The 24,388-nt window shown below is 43.0% G+C and overlaps 1 protein-coding gene across 3 annotated transcripts in view; it reads left to right on the forward strand.

The window, feature by feature from the left end:
- Nucleotides 1–24,388, forward strand: part of LOC140185254 (uncharacterized) — a 124,913-nt gene that overhangs the window by 65,460 nt on the left and 35,065 nt on the right. The window lies entirely within an intron of this gene.

A 24,388-nucleotide genomic window follows, 5' to 3' on the forward strand; every position in this document is an offset into this window, starting at 1 on the left:
CTCTGACACCACACTGTTACAGCGAGGCTAGGTTCAAACTAGCTTGGGGGAAGAAGTCATCCTCTAACTGGGCACGGTGCCGGCATCTGGACTGGCCATCAATGTCTCTGACAGTCTTACTCTCCGTATAAAAATGGGACATTTCTGCCCGTCTGCAGCCGGCTCAGTCTGATTCTCTCCATTGGTGTTATTCACTGTTCTCTCTGAGCTGCGCGTGCGCACGGCTGCGTAGTGTCTGAAATACTCCCCTGTGTCGCGTTTGGTGCTGCGCTGATAGGATTTTCTTTCACACAATGTTAACTGAAAGTGCCGTGCAGTTTTCAGGCCGTGTAAAAAATTCCTGCTCAGACCAATGGTCATGTTCCACAGTGCTACAAACAGCCCGTGATATTACCTGTAGACTTTCCAATTACTCTGACCCATCACCCCCCCCCCCCAGGTGATTGACGGTGGTGATCCCATCGATAGCAATGCCAATGAATATGAGGAGGAGACACTAGTTTTTCTCATTGTAGTGTCACATATTGTGGTCACGTGTTACTCAGGACAATGGTGTCTGATATCATTATGTACCCAGAGAGAATGGTACAAAACATGTTCTCACGGGTGGAAATGTCTGGAACAAGAGGAGGTTCAACATAGGCGATTTTCTGAGGAACTAAAGGTGGTGGAAGGATTTTATGTTTCTTTCATACATGACTATAAAACTTTCACTGACTGGAATGTAAATTCTTCATCCGAGTTGAACTGGGAACTATATTGGTTTTCCGAGTTCAGAATCCTTGGAACCTTTCATCTGATTCTATCTGGTGCATACATGTATAAAAGTAATTATATATGCAATCTTAGTGTTTGGGCAATATTCTCCCACATTTCCCCTCTTTATTGCTATACATTGCGATGGCGAATAACAACGTTTACTCCATTGGAAGAAATCAAATTTTATTATTACACTATCATTAATAGATAGCTTTACCTCGGCTGTGTTTGTAAACCCACCCGCTCCCAGTCCCTCCACCTGCACTTCGAAACACGTCGACAGACTGGCACAGAAGGCGCAGATAGTGTCAAGTATGGCTGCGTCTTTACCCAGAAGACCCCGCACTCTAGAGATCCTTCCAGGTCGGAGGAGGCGCGGCAGGTGAAGGAGTAAGTGCGGGGATTGGCTGATTGAAAAAGCTGGTCGTGAGCAGAGAGGAAAGCAGATCTTCCAGGTCGGAAGAGGCGCGGCAGGTGAAATTACTCAAATTATCAGCCAATATAATCAAGGTTTTCTCTCCGGGAGCGGCCTGTCGAGGGAAGGGCCTTGTGAGAAAAGTGAGAGTCACTGGCTCGAGAGTCTTCGGCGAGGAGGCTGAGGGAGGAGACGACGCCACAGTTGGAGAGAGGGTGAGAAGTGGTGAAGAAATGACCGCTAGGCTGATTCAGTGTGCTGCCTGCATGATGTGGGAGGTCAGGGACACTGATAGTGCCTCTGGCTCCTACAACTGTGGAAAATGTGTCCAGATTCAGCTTCGGAAGGACCGTGTTGCAGCACTGGAGAGGCAACTGGATGACCTCAGCTTCATCCGGGAAAACGAGAGATTTCTGGACAGGACCTACAGCGAGGTCGTTACACCGAGGATACCGGAAGAGAGAAGGGGAATGACAATGAGCAAGGAAAGGATGCTTGAAGTACAGGAGACCCCGGGGGATGTACCTCTCGTAAACAGGTTCACCCTCTTGGAAGCTGTCGGGACAGAAGACACTGCCAGCCTGAGAGGCGGTCAGGTCTGCCAGTCAACAACTGGCGCTGAAGCAAAGCCGAGGAGAGACGTCAGGCAGAGCCGTGGTAGTAGGGGACTCCATAGTGAGAGGTACAGAAAGGGGTTTCTGTGGCAACAGGCGAGATTTAAGGATGGTGTGTTGCCTCCCTGGTGCCGGGATCCAGGATGTCATGGACCGATTGCAGGGAATCCTCAAGAGTGAAGGTGAACATCCGGAAGTGGTGGTGCATGTCGGCACAACTGACGTGGGGAAGAAGAGGAAAGGCATTCTACAGCGCGACTTCAGAGAACTCGGAAGAAGGCTGAAAAGCAGGACTTCCAGAGTGCTTATCTCCGGTTTGCTTCTAGTTCCTCGTGCTGGAGAGGGCAGGAACAGGGAGATAATGGATCTGAATGTGTGGCTGAGTAACTGGTGCAGGAAGCAAGGATTTACATTCTTGGAGCACTGGGGTATGTTTCGGGGTAAGGGTGAATTGTACAAAAGGGACGGGTTGTACCTTAATAAGCGGGGCACTAGCATTCTGGCAGGCAGGTTTGCCTCTGCAATACGGGTGTGTTTAAACTAAGTAGTGGGTGGGGGGGGGACGAACTGGAAATATAAGGATGGAGTTAAAGGGAAAGTGAGAATAACAAAAGTTAAATACAACAGAATCAACGGAGCAGAGAGCTCAAGAAGGGATCGTACAGTATGGCCAAGTGAAATAGAAATTGATATGGGAGGTGAGGGGAGTAATGAATTAAAAGTATTATATATGAATGCACGGAGTATAAGAAATAAAGTGGATGGGCTTGAGGCACAGTTGGAAATTGGTAAGTATGATGTTGTGGGAATAACAGAGACATGGCTTCAAGTGGACAGGGCCTGGCAAATGAATATTCAAGGGTATACGTCCTATCGAAAGGACGGACTGATGAGCAGAGGGGGTGGGGCGACTCTGTTGGTGAGGAATGATATTCAGTCCCTTGCGAGGGGCGATATAGAATCAGGAGACGTAGAGTCAGTATGGATAGAACTGAGAAATTCTAAGGGTAGAAAGACCCTAATGGGAGTTATCTACAGGCCCCCAAACAGTAGTCTGGATGTAGGGTGTAATTTGAATCAGGAGTTAAAATTTGCATGTAGCAAAGGTAATGTTACAGTTGTTAAAGGGGATTTCAACATGCAAGTAGACTGGAAGAATCAGGTTGGTACTGGACCCCAAGAAAGTGAGTTTGTGAAGTGCCTCCGAGATGGATTCTTAGAACAGCTTGTATTGGAGCCTACCAGAGAGAACGCAATTCTAGATTTAGTGTTGTGCAATGAACCGGATTAGATCAGGGACCTTGAGGTAAAGGAGCCATTAGGAGATAGTGACCATAATATGATAAGTTTTAATCTACAATTTGAGAGGGAGAAGGGAAACTCGGAAGTGTCAGTATTACAGTTGAACAAAGGGAACTATGGAGCTATGAGGGAGGAGCTGGCCAAAGTTCAATGGAACAATACCCGAGCAGGGATGACAGTGGAACAACAATGGCGGGTATTTCTGGGAATAATACAGAAAGTGCATGATCAGTTCATTCCAAAGAGGAAGAAAGATCCCGAGGGGAGTAAGGAGAGGCCGTGGCTGACAAGGGAAGTAAAGGACAGTATAACGATAAATGAGAAGAACTATAACGTAGCAAAAATGAGTGGGAAGCCGGAGGATTGTAACACTTTTAAAGAGCAACAGAAGATAACTAAAAAAATATAACACGTGGAGAAAAAAAATGAAGTACGAAGGTAAACTAGTCAAGAATGTAAAGGAGGATAGTAAAAGCTTCTTTAGGTAGGTGAGAAGGGAAAAAAAATAGATAAGACCAAAATTGGGCCCTTGAAGGCAGAAAAGGGTGAATTTATTAGGGGAAACTAGGAATTGGCAGACGAGTTGAACAGGTACTTTGGATCTGTCTTCACTATGGAAGATACAAATAATCTCCCAGATATAATAGTGGCCTAAGGACCTAGGGTAATGGATGAACTGAAGAAAATTTATTTTAGACAGGAAATGGTGTTGGATAGACTGTTGGGTCTGAAGGCTGGTAAGTCCCCGGGACCTGATGGTCTGCATCCCAGGGTACTTAAGGAGGTGGCTTTAGAAATCATGAACGCATTGCTAATCATTTTCCAATGTTCTACAGATTCTGGATCCGTTCCTGTGGATTGGAGGGTGGTTAATGTTGTCCCACTTTTTAAGAAAGGAGGGAGAGAGAAAACAGGGAATTATAGACCGGTTAGCCTGACGTCAGTGGTGAGAAAGATGCTGGAGTCAATTATAAAAGATAAAATTACGACACATATGGATGGCAGTAACAGGATAGGTCAGAGTCGTCATGGATTTACGAAGGGGAAATCGTGTTTGACTAATCTTCTGGATGTTTTTTGAGGATGAAACTATGAAAATGGATAATGGAGAGGCAGGAGATGTAGTGTACCTAGACTTTCAGAAAACCTTTGATAAAGTCCCACATAGGAGATTAGTGGGCAAAATTAGGGCACATGGTATTGGGGGCAGAATACTGACATTGATTGAAAATTGGCTGACCGACAGGAAAGAAAGAGTAGCGATTAACGGGTCCCTTTCGGAATGGCAGGCGGTGACCAGTGGGGTACCACAGGGTTCTGTGCTGGGACCGCAGCTGTTACAATATATATTAATGATTTAGCTGAAGGGATTAAAAGTAACATTAGCAAATTTGCAGATGACACAAAACTGGGTGCCAGTGTGAAATGTGAGGAGGATGTTCTGAGAATGCAGGGTGACTTGGACAGGTTGAGTGAATGGGCGGATGCTTGGCAGATTCAGTTTAATGTGGATCTATGTGAGGTTATCCACTTTGGTGGTAAGGGCAGGAAGGCAGATTATTATCTGAATGGAGTCAAGTTAGGAAAAGGTGAAGTACAACGAGATCTAGGTGTTCTTGTACATCAGTCATTGAAAGCAAGCATGCAGGTTCAGCAGGCAATGAAGAAAGCTAAAGGCATGTTGGCCATCACAACAAGGGGAATTGAGTATAGGAGAAAAGAGGTCCTTCTGCACCGATACAGGGCCCTGGTAAGACCACACTTGGAGTATTGTGTGCAGTTTCGGTCTCCAAATTTGAAGAAAGACATTCTTGCTATTGTGGGAGTGCAGCGTAAGTTCACAAGGTTAATTCCCGGGATGGCGGGACTGTCATATGTTGCAAGATGGAGTAACTAGGCTTGTATACACTGGAATTTAGAAGGATGAGAGGGGATCTCATTGAAACATATAGAAACATAGAAACATAGAAAATAGGTGCAGGAGTAGGCCATTCGGCCCTTCGAGCCTGCACCGCCATTGATTATGATCATGGCTGGTCGTCCAACTCAGAACCCTGCACCAGCCTTTCCTCCATACCCCCTGATCCCCCTAGCCACAAGGACCATATCTAACTCCCTCTTAAATATAGTCAATGAACTGGCCTCAACTGTTTCCTGTGGCAGAGAATTCAACAGATCCACCACTCTCTGTGTGAAGAAGTTTTTCCTAATCTCAGTCCTAAAAGGCTTCCCCTTTATCCTCAAATTGTGACCCCTCGTTCTGGACTTCCCCAACATCGGGAACAATCTTCCTGCATCTTGCCTGTCCAATCCCTTTAGGATTTTATACGTTTCAATCAGATCCCCCCTCAATCTTCTAAATTCCAACGAATACAAGCCTAGTTCATCCAGTCTTTCTTCATATGAAAGTCCTGCCATCTCAGGAATCAATCTGGTGAACCTTCTTTGTACTCCCTCTATGGCAAGGATGTCTTTCCTCAGATTAGGGGATCAAAACTGCACACAATACTCCAGGTGTGGTCTCACCAAGGCCTTGTACAACTGCAGTAGTACCTCCCTGCTCCTGTACTCGAATCCTCTCGCTATAAATGCCAGCATACCATTCGGCTTTTTCACCGCCTGCTATACCTGCATGCCCACTTTCAATGACTGGTGTATAATGACACCCAGGTCTCGCTGCACCTCCCCTTTTCCTAATCGGCCACCATTCAGATAATAATCTGTTTTCCTATTTTTGCCACCAAAGTGGATAATTTCACATTTATCCATATTAAATTACATCTGCCATGAATTTGCCCACTCACCCAACCTATCCAAGTCACCCTGCATCCTCTTAGCATCCTCCTCACAGCTAACACTGCCGCCCAGCTTCGTGTCATCCGCAAACTTGGAGATGCTGCATTTAATTCCCTCATCCAAGTCAATAATATATATTGTAAACAACTGGGGTCCCAGCACTGAGCCTTGCGGTACCCCACTAGTCACCGCCTGCCATTCTGAAAAGGTCCCGTTTATTCCCACTCTTTGCTTCCTGTCTGCTAACCAATTCTCTATCCACATTAATACCTTACCCCCAATACCGTGTGCTTTAAGTTTGCACACTAATCTCCTGTGTGGGACCTTGTCAAAAGCCTTTAGAAAATCCAAATATACCACATCCACTGGTTCTCCCCTATCCACACTGCTAGCTACATCCTCAAAAAATTCTATGAGATTCGTCTGACATGATTTTCCTTTCACAAATCCATGTTGACTTTGTCCGATGATTTCACCGCTTTCCAAATGTCCTGTTATCACATATTTGATAACTGACTCCAGCAATTTCCCCACCACCGACGTTAGGCTAACCGGTCTATAATTCCCCGGTTTCTCTCTCCCTCCTTTTTTAAAAAGTGGGGTTACATTAGCCAACCTCCAATCCTCAGGAACTAGTCCAGAATCTAACGAGTTTTGAAAAATTATCACTAATGCATCCACTATTTCTTGGGCTACTTACTTAAGCACTCTGGAATGCAGACCATCTGGCCCTGGGGATTTATCTGCCTTTAATCCCTTCAATTTACCTAACACCACTTCCCTACTAACACGTATTTCGCTCAGTTCCTCCATCTCACTGGACCCTCTGTCCCCTATAATTTCTGGAAGATTATTTATGTCCTCCTTAGTGAAGACAGAACCAAAGTAATTATTCAATTGGTCTCCCATGTTCTTGCTCCCCATAATCAATTCACCTGTTTCTGTCTGTAGGGGACCTGCATTTGTCTTTACCAGTATTTTCCTTTTTACATATCTATAAAAACTTTTACAGTCAGTTTTTATGTTCCTTGCCAGTTTTCTCTCATATAAGATTATTAAGGGATTGGACACGCTGGAGACAGGAAGTATGTTCCCGCTGGTGGGTGAGTCCTGAACCAGAGGCCACAGTTTAAGAATAAGTGATAGGCCATTTAGTTTAGAGCTGAGGAAAAACTTTTTCACCCAGAGTTATGTGGAATATGTGGAATACTCTGCCCCAGAAGGCAGTGGAGGCCAAGTCTGTGGATGCTTTCGAGAAAGAGATGGATAGAGCTCTTAAAGATAGCGAAATAAAAGGTTAAGGGGATAAGGCAGGAACTGGATACAGATTGTGGATGACAGTGAATGGCGGTGCTAGCTCGAAGGGCCGAATGGCCTACTGCTGCACCTATTGTCTATTGTCTATTGTGAAGATCTCATTAGCGAGCCTTCATTGGTTGGTACATTTGCCCAAGTTAACTGAGTTAATTTTCTTGAACTAACCAGCCATGACAAATTACTAATGTACTTTCACAAGGCTGCATGAATATATGTTTATGTTCCCGGAAATCTGAATGATATCGACATTTATTTGAACTCCCAATAAACTTTACAATCGGACTTGCGTTTTATCTACACACCCGACCAGTAAATGTGAGCAGATGTTTGAGGCCATTCGTCAATTGCTCCCTGAATTTCCTCTGTGTCAGAGTGTAGATACACGTGTTGGTGCAGGTAGAGAGATACCTCAACATCAACCCAAACTGTTGCAGGATATATGTCGGGGTATTCAAATATCTATTTGTGTAAGAGTAATTCTGAATTTGCCAGTTTATAGTATATACAATAAAGGGGATCCACAACAATATGAAATTGGCGGAGAGAGCGAACAACAAAATTATTGACTTTCTCCGGTTCTCCACCTCTGGATCATTATTTTTCTCTCTGCTGTTCCTGAGCCCCCGGCGAACTCTGTTTGCCGCGATAATATGACTGACTGTTAAAGCCTTAAACAGTAAAATCAAACCGATCGGCAATAAAGGTGTAGTGATGGTGTTAAACAACTGGTATGCTTTCCACGCTGGTAAAGTAACATATTCCGATTTCAAAATACATTGCCAGGGTACGTTATCAATGATAAGGTAAGGTTCTACTGCAAAGTAGCTTGGAACACATTTCGCACAACTTCCTAAACACACAATTACTATCACAATAGTCGCTGTCCTCTCGGTGAAGTACCGTTCCCGCAGCTTTTGACTGCAGATTGCAACGCAGCGATCGAACGTGAAAGCCACCGTGAGCCAAACAGAACAGCCCACGGTTGTGAGCCTCAGGACAAGCGTCACGGTGCAAATCGGTGTAATGTGCAACGAAGGGGCATAAAGAAAAATACTATTGATCTGATCGAGTATAACAGCAATAATAACACCCAATAAATCAGCTGCTGCCATTCCCACCAGGTAACGGGAGATGCATTTAGAGAGTCCGCACTTTCCCAGAGACAGGATTACAATCGCCACTAAATTAACTACAAGGAAGCAAAAAAAAAGGTTAGGATCATCGATCCACTCATCCAGACAGACCCATCATTGCAGCTGAGAATGCTGAAGATTTTATATACTGCGGGAATAAAATGGACTCAGGGAGATTGTTTCTTCGGAGATAACATTTTGGAGTGGAGGGACGGCTGAGCTAAATGAATGTTTCAATGTACAGTGGGCAAATAAACGTGAATCGTGCACATTGCGAGCAGAGGCAACATAAATGCTTTTACCCTCCCATGTTGTGAGATGGATGTAAGAATTAAAATAAATCTCATCTTATCTAAATTAAAACCGTCCAAAGAAGAATAACACGCTAAAACGGTAAAGTTTTTCCCGATACCGTGGCAAATTCAAAGACATTTCGATGAATAAATACAGAAAAAGAAGAATTTCTTTGGAAAGGACTGTTCGTTGCCGAAAATCCGGGCAGCTCGACGGGAGAGCTGCAGCGATACTAAAGATTTTATTTTCATTTTAGTAAACTTTTGAGTTTCTATATTGATGCAGATGCAGAATCAGATTAAGACAATACGTGATGGAAGGCATGAAAAGGTAAAATGCTGGAACAGTATCAATATTAACACAATCAATTGTTAATATTGACAAAAATGATCGGACATCATAATGGAGTAACAATTCCAGAGAAAAATGGAAGAAAAAAGTAAAATATATACTTAAACCTGAACAGTCTTAAAACACTCATCAGATGAGGCACCATCTGTAACAAATGTTACAAGAACAAAACCTACACATACAGTAGTAGCCAATTCCAGTTGCTTACCAGTGATACCAATCACTGCTAGTACAGGATAGTAAATACACTCGATGTAGTAAATCGCAGGATATCCCATTTTCTGTGTGAATTGCTGATTAGTTGAAAATACTGTAGTCTAATTGCCGATATCTACTGCTGATTGCTTTGCAAGCTCTTATACAGGAGAGGAATATGCACTGCGACAATTAATCATACCACGTGGTTATCCACATTAGTGACAGCCCACTGAACAAACAGTTCAGATTTGTTTTCATTTATCTTAGTTGTGTCGTCTTGCAATTATAATCTCTCCCTAGAAGGAATCACAAAATAGCAATTATTTTTATTTTTATTTATTCACACCTTCAAATAAATTCACATAAAATAATTCTTAGTCTGAATATTTTTACAACCTGCACTATCTCTTTCAAATAATTATCAATTATAACAATAGCCGAGGCGCATTAATATTCTGAGGTTAAGGAAGGGCATTTAGTTTGATTGTTCCATTCAATAATCTGTTCCCGGAAAGGGAATGTTCACACCTCCTTCTTGCTGTCAGATTGGTTTGGTACAACAATAGTGGTCAATCTGGATGAAAACGAGTTTAGTAAACGATTAGATTAGTTATGTATCTCGAAGGTCATCTTAACATCTAAACTGATATGGGAGTAGCTGGGTCATCTATCATTTATGTAAGAGGTCTGTTTCATAAAACCATCTTTAAACATGGAGAGATTAAATGTCATTTTATTTGCACAGAAATGCATTGTTTAACACAAATTAGTTGTAACATACATCCATTTCTCCCCTCTCCACTGATTTTTTGAGCCATTTCTTGTAGGTGTCATATTTTCATACTTTTTTCACCGCATTCTGTTTTGTTTTTAATCTTGCAAATTGTATAAAGCCAGGGTGTCTCTTGTGGGAAGGCAAATAACGTCTCAGAAGGTGCTTTATCCATAGGTGATGCGGGCTCCATATTTTCCTTACTGGATTTCAGACACTTTGCATTGAAGTCTACTGCTTTAATATCCGCCACAACAAAGCGGTTAAAATAACACACACACGAGGAAATTTGCAGATGCTGCAATTTCAAGAAACACACATAAAAATTGCTGGTGAACGCAGCGCGCCAGGCGGCATCTACAGGACGAGGTACAGTCGAAGTTTCGAGCCGAGACCCTTCGTCAGGACTATCTGAAAGAAGAGATAGTAAAAGATTTGAAAGTTGGAGGGGAGATCCGGAATGATAGGAGAAGACAGGAGGGGAAGGGATGAAGCTAAAAGCTGGAAAGTTGATTGGCAAAAGGGATATGAGAGGATCATGGGACGGGAGGCGTAGGGAGAAAGCAAGAGCTGGGGCGGGGGGAACCCAGACGATGGGCGAGGAGTATAGTGATAGGAACAAAGTGAGAAAAAAGAGCGAGAATGATGGTCTGATAGCATGAACATTGACTTCTCTAACGTCCGTTAATGGCCCAACTCCCGTTCGTACCCCATCCGTTATTTATTTATTTATTTATTTATTTATTCTCTCTCTCTCTCTCTCTCTCTCTCTCTCTCTCTCTCTCTCTCTCTCTCTCTCTCTCTCTCTCTCTCTCTCTCTCTCTCCCCCTCTGTTTTCTCCCTCTGTCCCTCTCACTATACTCCTTGCCCATCCACTGGGCTTCCCTCCTCCCCCTTTCTTTCTCCCTAGGCCTCCCGTCCCATGATCCTCTCATATCCATTTTGCCAATCAACTTTCCAGCTCTTTGCTCCATCCCTTCCCCTCCTGCCTTCTCCTATCATTTCGGATCTCCCCCTACCCCTCCCACTTTCGAATCTCTGACTATCTTTCCTTTCAGTTAGTTCTGACGAAGGGTCTCAGCCCGAAACGTCGACTGTACCTCTTCCTAGAGACGCTGCCTGGCCTGCTGCGTTCACCAGCAATGTTTATGTGTGTTGACTAAAATGACAATAACTTATACTCGCGCTGGGCCCGTGTGTATGGAAGTCCCATGCTTTCATTATATATCCAATAAATCATGTCGGGACAGTTTTGTTGTCCCCGTTACCACGCCTGATTATATCAAAATGAAACACTGTACGGCCGATCACGCTGTGTAATGAAAGAAGGATCACCCTAGATAATGTCTGTCGCAGCTGGCATCTTTCGAACAATTTGGGACTGGAACATCCGCGGCAACTCTATAAGTTTTCTCTTGATGAACTCTCCTTTTGACTTCGGACAAGCAGGCTTTTCCATCGCAAATGAGAACTCGTGTTACATCTGGGTCCAAACCTCAGTTCAGATTTATTGTTGATAATGAAGTTTTCCCCTCTGCGGTTCTTTCACAAGTTTCAATATTAACACCAAAATACATACGATTTAGGGGCAGTATTAGGTCATCTGGCCCATCGCGTCTTCTCCGCCATTTCAGCATGGCTGATCCAATTTTCCCCTCACCGCCAACCTCCTGCCCTGAGCAATCAAGTATCTATCAAACTTAGCTTTTAATATACAAAACGAATTGACTTCCACAACGGCATGAGCCAAAGAAAACCACAGATTTCGCCAAAGAAATTCATTTTCACCTCCGTTCAAAAGAACGCACGCCCTTTCTGAGGCTGTGTCCTATAGACTTAGACTGTCCGCCACCGGGGACTTCCTATTGAAAGTTTCGCACCTTGATTATATCCACATGAAACATCGTACGGCCCGTCATGTTCTCCAAAGAAAAACATTAGTACATAGGAAATAGGAGCAGGAGTAGGACACCTTGCCGGCCGAGCCTGCAGCGTCATTGAAAATGATCATGGCTGATCTGACCATGTACTCATGTCTAACTACCTGCCCTTCCCCCATAACCATTAACTCCCCTGCTTGGCAAAACTCTATCCATCCTACTCTTAACTCTATTTAATGGGGTAGCCTCTATTGCTTTATTGCACAGAAAATTGCACAGATTCTCCACACTGCGATAAGCAGTTGCTCCTCATCTGCGTCCTTCAAATACTACCCCGAATCTTGAGGTTAGGTCTCCTAGATCTAGTCTCAGCAACTAGGGGGAGCAACGTTCCTGCTCTATCTTATCTATCCCTTTCATAATTTTATATGTTTCCGTAAGATCGCCTCTCAACGTTCTGAATTCCAGCGAATACAGTCCCAGCGACTTAATTTCTACTATATTTTAACCCCCTCGTGTCTGGAATCAAACTGTTGAAACTCCCCCGTCCGTACATCTTTCCTCAAGTGAGGAGACAAGAACTTCACACTGTACTCCAGGGGCGGCCTCAAGAGCATCCTGTAGAGTTGCAGCAGAACCGTCCTGCTCTTAAATTCAATTCTCGCAATGAAGGCCAGCATTTCATTTGTCTTCTCGATTGCCTTCTGCACCTGCAAGCTAACATTTTGCGATTCATGCAGAACCACTCACAAGTTCTTCTCCTCAGCGGCATGCTGCAATCTTTTATCATTTAAATAATAGGCTGAACTTCCTCTTTTCCTTCTAAAGTTGGTGACTTCGTATTTACCGCCATTGTACTCCATCTGCCAGACACTTGCCCACTCAATTGACGCATCTATATCTACAAACGTTTGTATTTGCAGACTCTCCGTATCGTCTGCACAACTTGCTTTTCCACTCAATTTAGTATCATTACCAATCTTAGATACACTATACTCAGTCCCCTCTTACAGATCGTTCATGTATATCGTGAACAGTTGTGGCCTCAGCTCCGACCTCTTGGCAAACCGTTCACTACAGATTGACAACCACAGTAACACCCATGTATCCCAGTCTTCTATCCATGCTAATACTTCACCCTCAACTCAACCCCCAAGGATATGTATATCCTCTATGTATCCTTATCTTATGGAGAAGTCTTTTATACGACACGTAATCGAACACCTTCTGAAAGTACATGTAAATAACACCGATCTGTTCCCCTGTAAACTCTGCGCTCGTTGTAGCCTCAAATAACTCTTGTAACTTTGTCAAACAGGGCTTGCTTAAGCTGGATCCATACTGCATCTGCATGATGGCTCCATTTGTTTCCAGATGCTTTGCTATTTCTTCTTTACCGATAGCTTCATGCATTTTCCCAATCACAGATGCGAAACTAATTGGCCTATAGATACCTGCCCATTGTCTACAACTTTTCTTCAAAAATGGCTTGACATTTGCGTCCTTCCAATCCGCCGGGATCTGCCGAAATTCCAGAGAATTTTCGTAATTTTGGTAAGTTATTATGAATGAAAGACAGTCCTGCAGTTCTGCGCATTTCCTAAATATTTCAGGTCCAAAGGGGAAGTTTTACCACGATCAATGCTGGAACGCTTTATTTCTTAACTAACCATTGACAGCATAGAATCAGAGGAACTGAATCCATTCAGAGCTATACAGCCGTTTGTTCAAGTCAACTTGTTAATCTTTGGCTCCGCTTGAATAAGTTTTCATTTCTTTGTTTTCTAATTTAACTGCGATTGTGAACCTGTCTCGGGGAACATGAGGAATTTCGAAATTCATCCCCCGTAGCAAGTGGAAACGTCTCCGTGGCGATTATTCAGGCATATTAGATCTGGTATGGTGCAAATGTATTGCTCACTGATTACATTTTCGCTTAGGCCATTGCACCAAGAGTTGTAAGTAGGGACAGTGCGTCTGAGCAACAGTGGGCTTCACTTTCAATTGCTCTACGGCAGTTTGTTGACAAACGCCGCGGGAACGAAACTGCACCAAGAGAACAGCCGCTGTGGCTGTAATGATTATGTCGTTCGCTCGATCAGCTAATTTCAACAAGCCTGGTTAGTATCTTCTACCATCTGATAGACAACAGCTCGCATGTAAGTTGCAAATGATGAGTTTGTGGGCCAACACGTGTGTCTATGGGATAATGCAGGCAAAGTTCAGTGAAGATCTGAAGAATAGAATGAAGTTATGTTTACATTCAGTCGGCTGCGGTGCAGATAACGAGCGACACTAATTGCACGTTGGCAGAGACCGGAAACAAACGTTGTAAGATATTAGCGCGTTTGGCAGGTCTGTTATTTACTCATTGAACCGTAGATTTATCGGTTTATAGGGACTGAATTAAGCACTTCCGCCCAACGGGCATTTATAGCCAAGACACTTATCTACGCTAATCTCATTAGTACTCGTCAGCCATATCCAGCTAAACCTATTCCTTCCATGTAACTGTTCAAATGCCTGCTAATGACTTCAATTTTACTTACCTCCGCCGGTTCAGTCAGTTCGTTTCATATATTCATCAAGTTTTTCGTGAAAATTATTTCCTTGTGAACCTTTTAAATCGCACTGCTGACGAACTTAGGGGTATCGCTGTAAGCTGAACGCACCATATTTCCCGTTCCTTTCCATGGTAAATATATCAATTCATGAAGACACCTGCTTGACCATCGGATCCTCTTACATGCGCTGAATGTTGTATCATTAGTTTAATTAGGATGCGAAACTGGAACAAACAATAATATATCGGCGATATTATTACTGCCTTCATTGAAGTTTATTGTAGGAAGGATTTGGCAACTTTACTGAGGGTGCAGAGAGAATTTACCAGAATACTGCTGGATTTCAGAGCGTGACCGATGAAGGTAAGTTAACCGAGCTAAAGCTTTTCTTTTTGGAGCAAAGGAGGATGAGAGGTGAATTGATAGAGGTATACTCGATGATGACATGCCTTGATAGAATGTATACCCAGATTTCTTTTCCCATTGCGCAAATGGCCAGTATAAGAGGGCATTATTTTGATTAAGGTGAGTGGAAGTATGTATAACGGTGGGTGTCAGAGGAAAGCAGTTTATGCAGTGTGATGGGTGCCTGGAAGACCCTGCTAGGGGTGAAGATAAAGCTAGATGTGTTAGGGGGTATTTATCAGAGTCTCCATGCAGAAATAGATGATAGTAAAATGGATGCCTATGTAGGAGCTATCTGTTACTGTGCTGTAATGATTATTCTAAGTTGTTCGGTTGTTTACGATGATTCCGAAGGAAGGAAATTGGAAGCATGGATTTTTGTGTTTTCTTTCCCACATTACATTTAAATCTTCATCTTTTTCTGGTTTCATCTGCCCATGTGGAATTCACAAAATTCTGCCTCTATTCCCAAATTCAGAAAGAATTGGTGATTGGGGAAATCAATGATTGCTGATCTTTTAAATAGGGAAATTAAATGTGGTATTTTGTGAGAAATTATGGAATGATTCCGGAGCAATCTTAAAAGTAGACTTCAGCACTGCGTTTCTATCGAATGCTAAACTATGTTGCACAAGATTTCTAATACACTGATTTTGAATTTCGAGTTCACAAGAAAAAAATGTTTTATGTAAGAACTGTGTTTGTTTTCTTACATGCCAGTTAGCAGACAATATTCCTCTCATTGATGTGTTTAAGTATGTTGAAATACTGCATCGACGCGCAGTTATAATAAAATAATGGAAATCATAAAATGTAATTGCTTACGACAGCTAAACAAGACTGTTTATCCTTTCAGCGTGTAATTAATGAAATGCAGAGTCCATTAGATTCCATCCACAGCATGTGAGATCTTTTTACTCTGTTACTTTTTTTAATCTCATAAATTATTCCAAACTTTATTCGCCCATATATCTTTCCAAGCCGGAGACTAGCGTAGAGTATTAAATTTGATGTTAAAAATGAACTGGGACAAATTACGTTTCGCCTGCTGAGTCTGCGACAGCCCCACCTTCCGGTTTCAGGGTATATCGACGCCACGTTTGTGTATTTCGCGTCCCACAGCCAGGTGACTCCCCACATCTGTAAAGAACTTTCTATATTTAGGGCAACTTAGCAGAAGTTACACAGAACCAATCAGATCCTCCCGCCCACTTTTTTCTGAAGAATTGTCAGACACGCGGAGTAGGCCAAGAAGAATGTGATCCAGTATGAATATTCGGCACATTCAGACAGCGTCATGGTGGAGAGGGGTTAGATTTTAATTTCCATTGTATAACCAGCATTATTTAACATCACAACAACTTCCTATTCGTGACAGTAACATCATTTTTATAATGAACTGCAATAAACACCACCTAATTACCTGATCTTGGCGTTGGTCTAACTTAAACAAGAGATTTGTAACCTAGAGGTGAGCTGTCCATGTGATCCTGTCACATCCATCTATCATCAACCGATCCCATCTTTACTGAGGAAATCCCTCTGCCATTCGAGGAATTAGCCCAGCACACCCACGTTCCAATTTCTCATCCACTGTTTCTCAGTTCAGTCGCTTTCAAAAGGCGTGGTACATTTGCAGCAAGGCTGATGCGCAAGTTCACTCCGGAGAGCTACACCTTCCTTTTCTTTTACCCAGTCTATCATATATCAGTTCATCATGAATTTCGCTTCTGAAACCAAAATGATGAGCTTCACATTTCTGCCTCTTTGAACTTGGAACATAGACCACAGAAAACCTACAGCACAATACAGGCCCTTCTGCCAACAAAGTTGTGCCGAACATGTCCCTACATTAGAAATTACTAGGCTTACTTATAGCCCTCCATTTTACTGAGCTCCATGTACCTATCCAAAAGTCTCGTAAGAGACCCTATCCTATCCGCCTCCACCACCGTTGCCGGCAGTCCATTCCGCGCACTCACCACTCTCTGAGTGAAAAACTTACCCCTGACATCTCCTCCGTACCTACTCCTCAGTACGTGAAACCTGTGTTCTCTTGTGGCAACCATTTCAGCCCTGGGAAAAAGCCTCTGACTATCCACATGATCAATGCTTCTCATCGTCTTATACACCTCTATCAGGTCACCTCTCATCCTCAGTCGCTCCAAGGAGAAAAGGTCAAGTTCACTCAACCTACTCTCATATAACTGTCCGAGCTCTCACGTGTCCACACAATACCTTCTCCAAATCAAGTTAGGGATTGGTTTCATCTTACTAATAACTCAGATACAGAACACCATATTCTCCCAATCAATCTACTTACAGTTTTTTGTTCACGGTTAGATCGGATTTGCTACATGGTTTTGGAAATGGCAGACGGTAGACAGTGAACACAACATTCTAACACTGTTCACTTATCGTCAACAGTAAACCATTAACAATTACAGCACGGAAACAGGCCACCTCGGTCCTTCTAGTCCGTGCAGAACTTTTACTCTCACCTAGTCCCACCGACCTGAACTCAGCCCATAACCCTCCATTCCTTTCCTGTCCATATAGCTATCCAATTTAACTTTAAATGACAACATCGAACCTGCCTCAACCACTCCTGCTGGAAGCTCGTTCCGCACAGCTACAACTCTCTGAGTATTGAGTGGGCAAGGGTCGGCAGATGGAGTACAATGGTAGTAAATATGCGTTCATCCACTGCAGAGGTAGAAGAGGAAAATCGGTCGATTATTTAAATGGTAAAAGATTGCAGTATGCCGCTGTTCAGAAGGACTTGGGAGTGCTTCTGCATGAATCACAAATTGTTAGTTTGCAAGTGTAGAAGGCGTTCAAGAAGTCAGATGAAATGCTAGACTTCGTTGCTAGAGGGACTGAATTTAAGAGCAGCAAGGTTATGCTGCAACTGTACGTGGTACTGGTGAGGTCGCACCTGGAGCACAGTGTGAAGTTCTGGTCTCCTTACCTGAGAAAAGGTAAACTGGCAAAGGAATTTCGCCAGTTTGATCCAGAGACGAGGAGTTTAACATATGAGGAGAGGTTGAGTCGCTGGGACAGTGTTCGCTGGAATTCAGAAAGATGAGAGGAGATGTAAAAGAAACATGTACAATTATGAAGGGAGAGTTAAGGTAGAGGAAGGAACGTTGTTTCCCCTGTTGGTGAGACTGGAACTGGGAGACATAACCTCAAGATTTGGGGAGAGGGACTGTGGGGAGCAGCTGTAGGACGGGGATAGGGAGGAACTGCTTTTTGCAGAGTGGTGAATCAATGCAATTTTCTGTCCAATGAAGCAGTGAAGGCTACCTCAGTAAATGGTGTTAAGAGAAGGTTGGATAGATTCTTACATAATAGGGGAGTTAACAGTTCTGGTAAAAAGGCAGGTTGGTGGATATGTGTACATGGTCAGATCAGCCATGATCATATTGTATGACGGAGCAGGCTCGGCCGGCTAGATTTTCTAGCTCTGCTCCTATTTCTTATATACTAATGTTGTTCACTGGAGAACATGACCGGCCGTATGGTGTTCCATGTCTATATAATCAAGGCGTGAAACTTTATATCGGAAGTCCCCTGTGGTGGGACAGCCTCAGGCGTACTGTTGTGATGAATTTGGTTAATATGTGGATTTCCTTGCTTCATGTCGTTGCCGAGGGTAGGAAATTGCCGCTGAGTGGAAATTTCTATCAGCCATGCTGAAATGGCGAAACAGACACGATGGGCCAAATAGCCTAACCCTACTCCTAAATCTTACGTCTTTTGGTCTTAACCTTAAAATTTGTGAAAGAACACAAGAGGGGAAAGCTTCATTATCAAGGAAATTGAAGTGAGATTTGAACCTATACAGAACACGAGTTCTCATTTGCGATGGAAAGACCTGCTTGTCCAAAGTCAAAAGGAAATTTTACCTTAAGAAAACTTGTAGGGTTCTCGTTGATGCTATAGAGTTCAAAATTGTTCTGAAGATGCAAGCTGTGACGTAGACATTATCTACGGTAATCCTTCTTTCATTGGACAGCATGACTGGCTGTACAGTGCTTCATTTAGATATAATGAAGGCGTGGGGGTTCCCAAACAAAATATCTATCAGTAACGGATTCTGCAATAAAATAAATTGGGACTTGAGACTGCAAAACTGTCCCGACGTGATTTATTTGAGATATGGAGGAGGAGAAGATGACGGCGCGACGCAGGGCGCAGCGGCCACTCCGGTGGTGATGTCTGTTATTCGTCAAGTATGGTGCCGTGCACAATCCTGATTTGATGGAGACAGACGTGAAAGCACGGAGAAACATCGGGAGAAACTCCTGAAATGCCTGCCTCGCTTCTGCTGCTACTGTGTCTGGATTCTGCGGAGGAGAAGGCCCCGAGTCCCCGACTTTGTTTTTCGCTCGGCGGCGGGGGTGCGGTCGAAGCGCTTGGCAGAGGGTGGTGCTCGGAGAGGCTGTGTCGGAGAGGCTGTTCGGAGGATCGAAGTTTTTGGACGGACTCAGAGTCGACTGTGGTCGGGTGCTTCCAATGCATCGGCAGTTGTCGGCGCTTGGAGGTTCACGACAGGGAGAGTTTCTCCCTTTTGCTGCCTGCTATCAGGAGTTTGAGACGACTTTTTTTTTTTTTTTACCGTGCCCATGGTCTGCTCTTTATCAAGGTCTGGTATTGCTTTGCACTGTTGTAACTATATGTTATATTTATGTGGTTTTGTCAGTATTTGTCTTGGTTTGTTCTGTTTTTTTTTGTGATATCACTCTGGAGGAACATTGTATCATTTCTTAATGCATGCATTTCTAAATGACAATAAACGGGGAATGAATGTCCTCATAGTCTAATCTAATCTAATATAATGAAGGCATGGGATTCCCCACACACAGGGACAGCGCGAGTATAAGTTATTTTCAATTTGTCTCGCTTTGTTGTGGCGGATATTAATTCATTGGACTTAAATGCAACGTGTCTAAAATCCACTATGGAAAGGATCGAGACGAAGTCACCTATGGATAAATCACATTCTGAGATGTCATTTTCCTTCCCACAAGAGTCACCCTGAGATTTGTAGAATTTGCAAGATAGAAAAAAACAACAAAAAAATGCAGTGAACAACGTATGAAAATATCATACTACAAGAAATGGCAGATTTAAATATACACGTGGGCTAAGATGTTAACTGTCCTGTGCTATCACGAGTGGGATCATCAGTTGATCTGCCATCTGTATTCAGGAGTTTCGGCCCGCTTATGATCAAGACTCCCTCGAGGTGGTGGGCCAGCAGTGCTAAAGCACCACCTCCCACTGGTGAGCTTAAACACTTGGCATCTGCCTCTATCAGAGTTGTTGGTCACTTCCATCCAACAGATAGTCTGTTCTTCAGGTGTCTATGCAACTACTGTAGGGTTTGCAAGATATGTCTGACTACCTGTCCCTCTGGACATACTTGGTCCACACCCATGCTGATCCTTTCTCTGCTGCCTCAGCTACAACCCTGCTGGTTGACTTGATCTGTCTTCTAGTGAAGCCAAGGTCACGCAGCCACTTCTGGAAAGTGAACGCAATAAACCCACGGCAGCCTACTTCCAATGGATAGCATGAGACCTTCCACCCTCTGTCTCTGCACTCTGATCTTAATTCTGCACAAACTATCAATGGAGAGAAGGGAAATGGATGCATAATACGAGTACTTTCTTTTAAACAACGCAGTTCTATGCAAAAATTGTATTGAGTCGCTCAATGTTTTAAGATAGTTTCATGAAACAGACCCCTTGCATTAATCATAGATGTTAAGATGACATTCGAGATACGTAACTAACCTAATCGTTTACTAAGTTATTTTTCATGCAGGCTGACCACTATTGTGGCACCAAACCAATATGAAAGCAAAAGCGAGGTGTGAACATTTCCGTTACGGAAAAAGATGATTGAATTGAACAATCAAACTAAATGCCCTTCCTTAATGTTCTACGTCTCTTATTGCAATTGATGATTATTGTAGAGTGATAGTGCACGTTGCAAAAATATTCAGATAAAGTATTATTTGAAGTGAAACGCACCAACTCTGTGTCATAGAGAAAGAATGTACCACCTTCTCGTTTGAACGTGTGATTAAACAAAACTGAAAATAACTTATTTTGGGATTCCTTCGAGGGAGCGTTTTAATTGCACGATGCAATTAAATACAATTAATATAAATGAACACAAACCTGAATTGTTTGTTTAGTGGGCTGTCACTAATGTGACTAACCATGTTGTATGATTAATTGTCAGATTGCACTTTTGTTTCCTGTATAAGAGCCTGCAAAGTAATCAACAGTAGATATCGGCAGTTGGGCTATTTTCAACTGATCACCGATCTACACCGAAAATGGGATATCCCGCAATTTACTATATTGCATGTGTTACTATCCTGTACTAGCAGCCATTGGTATCCCTGGTAAGTAACTGGAATTGGCTACCACTGTATGTGTTTGTTTTGTTCTTGTAGCTTTTGCTACAGATGGTGGCTCACCTGATGTGTGTTTTACGCCCGTCCATGTTCAAGTATATATATTATTTCATGCTTTCATGTTTCTCTGGAATTGTTACTCGTTTCTTTAATTCGGTTATTTTGCCAATATTAACAATTGATTGAATGTTTATATTGATAGTATTGTAACATTTTTACCTTACCTGACCTTCCAGCTTTACCAGCAGGTATTGCTCCAAATCTGATTCTGCATCAATGTAGAAACTTAAGCGTTTACTAAATTAAAACAAAATCTTTAGCACCGCTCTTTCTGCGACCTCCCCGGATTTTCTGGCAGTGCACAGCTTTTTCCTCTTCGTCTTAATGCAAAATATATATATATATATTTCTCTTATTTGTCAAAAAGTCTTTGAAATTCTCACAATAAATTTGAAAACTCTTTTGTTTTACCATATCCTCCTTCTTTGGGCGGCTTTAATTTAGGTAAGATTACATTAGCATTATTTTACTTTTTACATCCGTCTCACAACATGAGGGAGTAGAAATCTCTATGTTGCGTTTCCGTAGCGATGCACAAGAATCAGGTTTATTTGCCACCTGTACATCGAAACATGCATTTAGCTCTGCCGACCCTCCACTCCAAAATGCTATCTCCGATGAAAAGGTCCCTCTGAGTCCATTTTAGTCCCGCAACATATAAACCCTTGAGCAATCTCAGCTACAATGATGGGACTGTCTAGATGAGTGGGTCGATAAGCCGCCCACAGGAATGTCTGCTGTCAACTGGAAAGCTGCGGCTCAGCTGTTACTCGTGTCCGTCGTTATCATCCCATCGAAGGAGAGTGACGGAGCCCTTTCGAACAACTTTTTCACTCTCCGAATCGAAGTCTGCCTGACCAGGCAAAGGATCAGATGTCTGAAGTTCACTAAATCCAATTCAACCGATTTCAATGCATGCATAAAAAAGTGAAAATGCTCAGGGTTTCTGCGCATGAGCTCAACTTTTCTCTGCTTCCTTGCAGTTAGTTTAGTGGCGATTGTGATCCTGTCTCTGAGAAAGTGCGGACTCTCCAAATGCATCACCCGTTACCTGATGGGAATGGCAGCAGCTGATTTAATGGATGTTATTATTGCTGTTATACTGTGTGAGATCAATAATATTTACATTTATGCCCTTCCTTTGCTCATTACACCGATTTGCACCGTGACCCATGCCCTGAGGCTCGCAACCATGGACTGTTCTGTTTGGCTCACGGTGGCTTTCACGTTCGATCGCTGTATTGCAATCTGCAGTTTAAAACTGCGGGAACGGTACTTCACCGAGAGGACAGCGACTATTGCGATAGTAGTTGTGTGTTTAGGAAGTTGTGCGATGAATATTCCGTTATACTTTGCGATCGAATCTATCCATATCATTGACAATATACCCTGGCGATGAATTGTGAAAACGGAATACCTAACTTTACCAGCGTGGAAAGCATACCAGTTGTTTAAGATTCCCGCTACACCTTTATTGCCGATCGGTTTGATTATACTTTTTAACGCTTTAGCAGTCAGTCATATTATCGCGGCAAACAGAGTTCGCCGGGGGCTCAGGAACAGTAGAGAGAAAAATAATGACCCAGAGGTGGAGAACCGGAGAAAGTCAATAATTTTGTTGTTCGCTCTATCAGCCAATTTCATATTGTTGTGGATCCCCTTTATTGTATATACTCTTAACTGGCAGGTTGAAAATTACTCTTACACAGACAGATATTTGAATACCCCGACATATATCCTGCAACAGTTTGGGTTCATGTTGCAGTTTCTCTGTACCTGCACCAACACGTGTATCTACACTCTGTCACAAAGGAAATTCAGGGAGGAGCTGACGTATGGACTCAAACATCTGCTCACATTAAGTGGCCGGCTTTGTAGATAAAACGCAAGTCGGATTGCAAAGTTTGTTCGGAGTTCAAATAAACGTCGATGTTATTCAGATGTCCGGGAACTTTGCCATATGTTAATGTAGCCTACTGAGAGAACGTTACTAACTTGTCATTGCCGGTTAGTTCAGCAAAATTAACTCAGTTTACTCGGACAGATGTGCCAACAAATGAAGAATCGCTAATGGGATATTCACGTGAACAGAGACTGCATTGGAAAATGACAAACACCCACGTGATGCTGATGTGCGTTTTCTTCCACTGCTATAGTTCTACTCCAATCCACAGAGTAACGGTCTGTGGAACAGGAGTGGACTTTCTCTTTGAGAACCTGTGTAACATGCCATGAACATGAACATGGAAAACCCGTGACAGTTAAAGTGAGCTGGAATAACCGTAACATCTTTGTATTGGCGTAAAGAAGTTTTTCGAATACCTTTTCGTTCTTCAAACGCGCGTTCCTTTTTACAAACGGACGTTTAAAACTACTGGCAAAAGAAACCATTGTCTGACTCATAGATGCTTAGCAGATGACTTCGAGGGGTGTTATCAGAAATGCAGTTGTGGCGCGTAAATGCAAGCGGGCTTTTTCCCCCAGTAAAATTGGGTGCATATACGTAATCTATACCCGTCATAATGTGAGGATGAGGGCCCCTTATCGTTGGCAGGATATGGCGAAACTGGAGAGAATACAAAGAAAGTTCACGAAAATTATATCATGTTTGAATAGCTTGTCATATGATGAGCGTTTGATGTCTCTGGGCATATATTTTCTAGAATTCAAATGAATTAGGGTTGACTTAATTGAAACCAATTAAATGTTGGAAAGGTTTGATAGAATGGAAATGAAGAGGATATTTCCTATGGTAGGAGAGTCAAAGACCCGGACACAGTCACAGAATAAAGGGGTGTCCTTCTGAACGGAGATTGGGAGGAATTTCTTTGGTCAGAGAGTAGTGAATCTGTTGGATTCATTGCCACAGGCAGCTGTGCAGGCCGGATCTTTATGCATATTTAAGGCAAAGTTGGATATATTCTTGATTGACCACGGCATGAAGGGAAGCAGAGGGGAAGGCAGAAGATTGGATCTGAGGGGAAAACTGGATCGGCCATGATGAAATAGCGGAACAGACACCGTGGGCCAAATGGTCTTATGGTTTTTTAAATTTCCTTACCTCTCTCAGATCTCTTCTCCTTCTTCCACGT

The sequence above is a fragment of the Mobula birostris genome, chromosome 20 (genome assembly GCF_030028105.1).
Source record: "Mobula birostris isolate sMobBir1 chromosome 20, sMobBir1.hap1, whole genome shotgun sequence".
NCBI lineage: Eukaryota > Metazoa > Chordata > Chondrichthyes > Myliobatiformes > Myliobatidae > Mobula > Mobula birostris.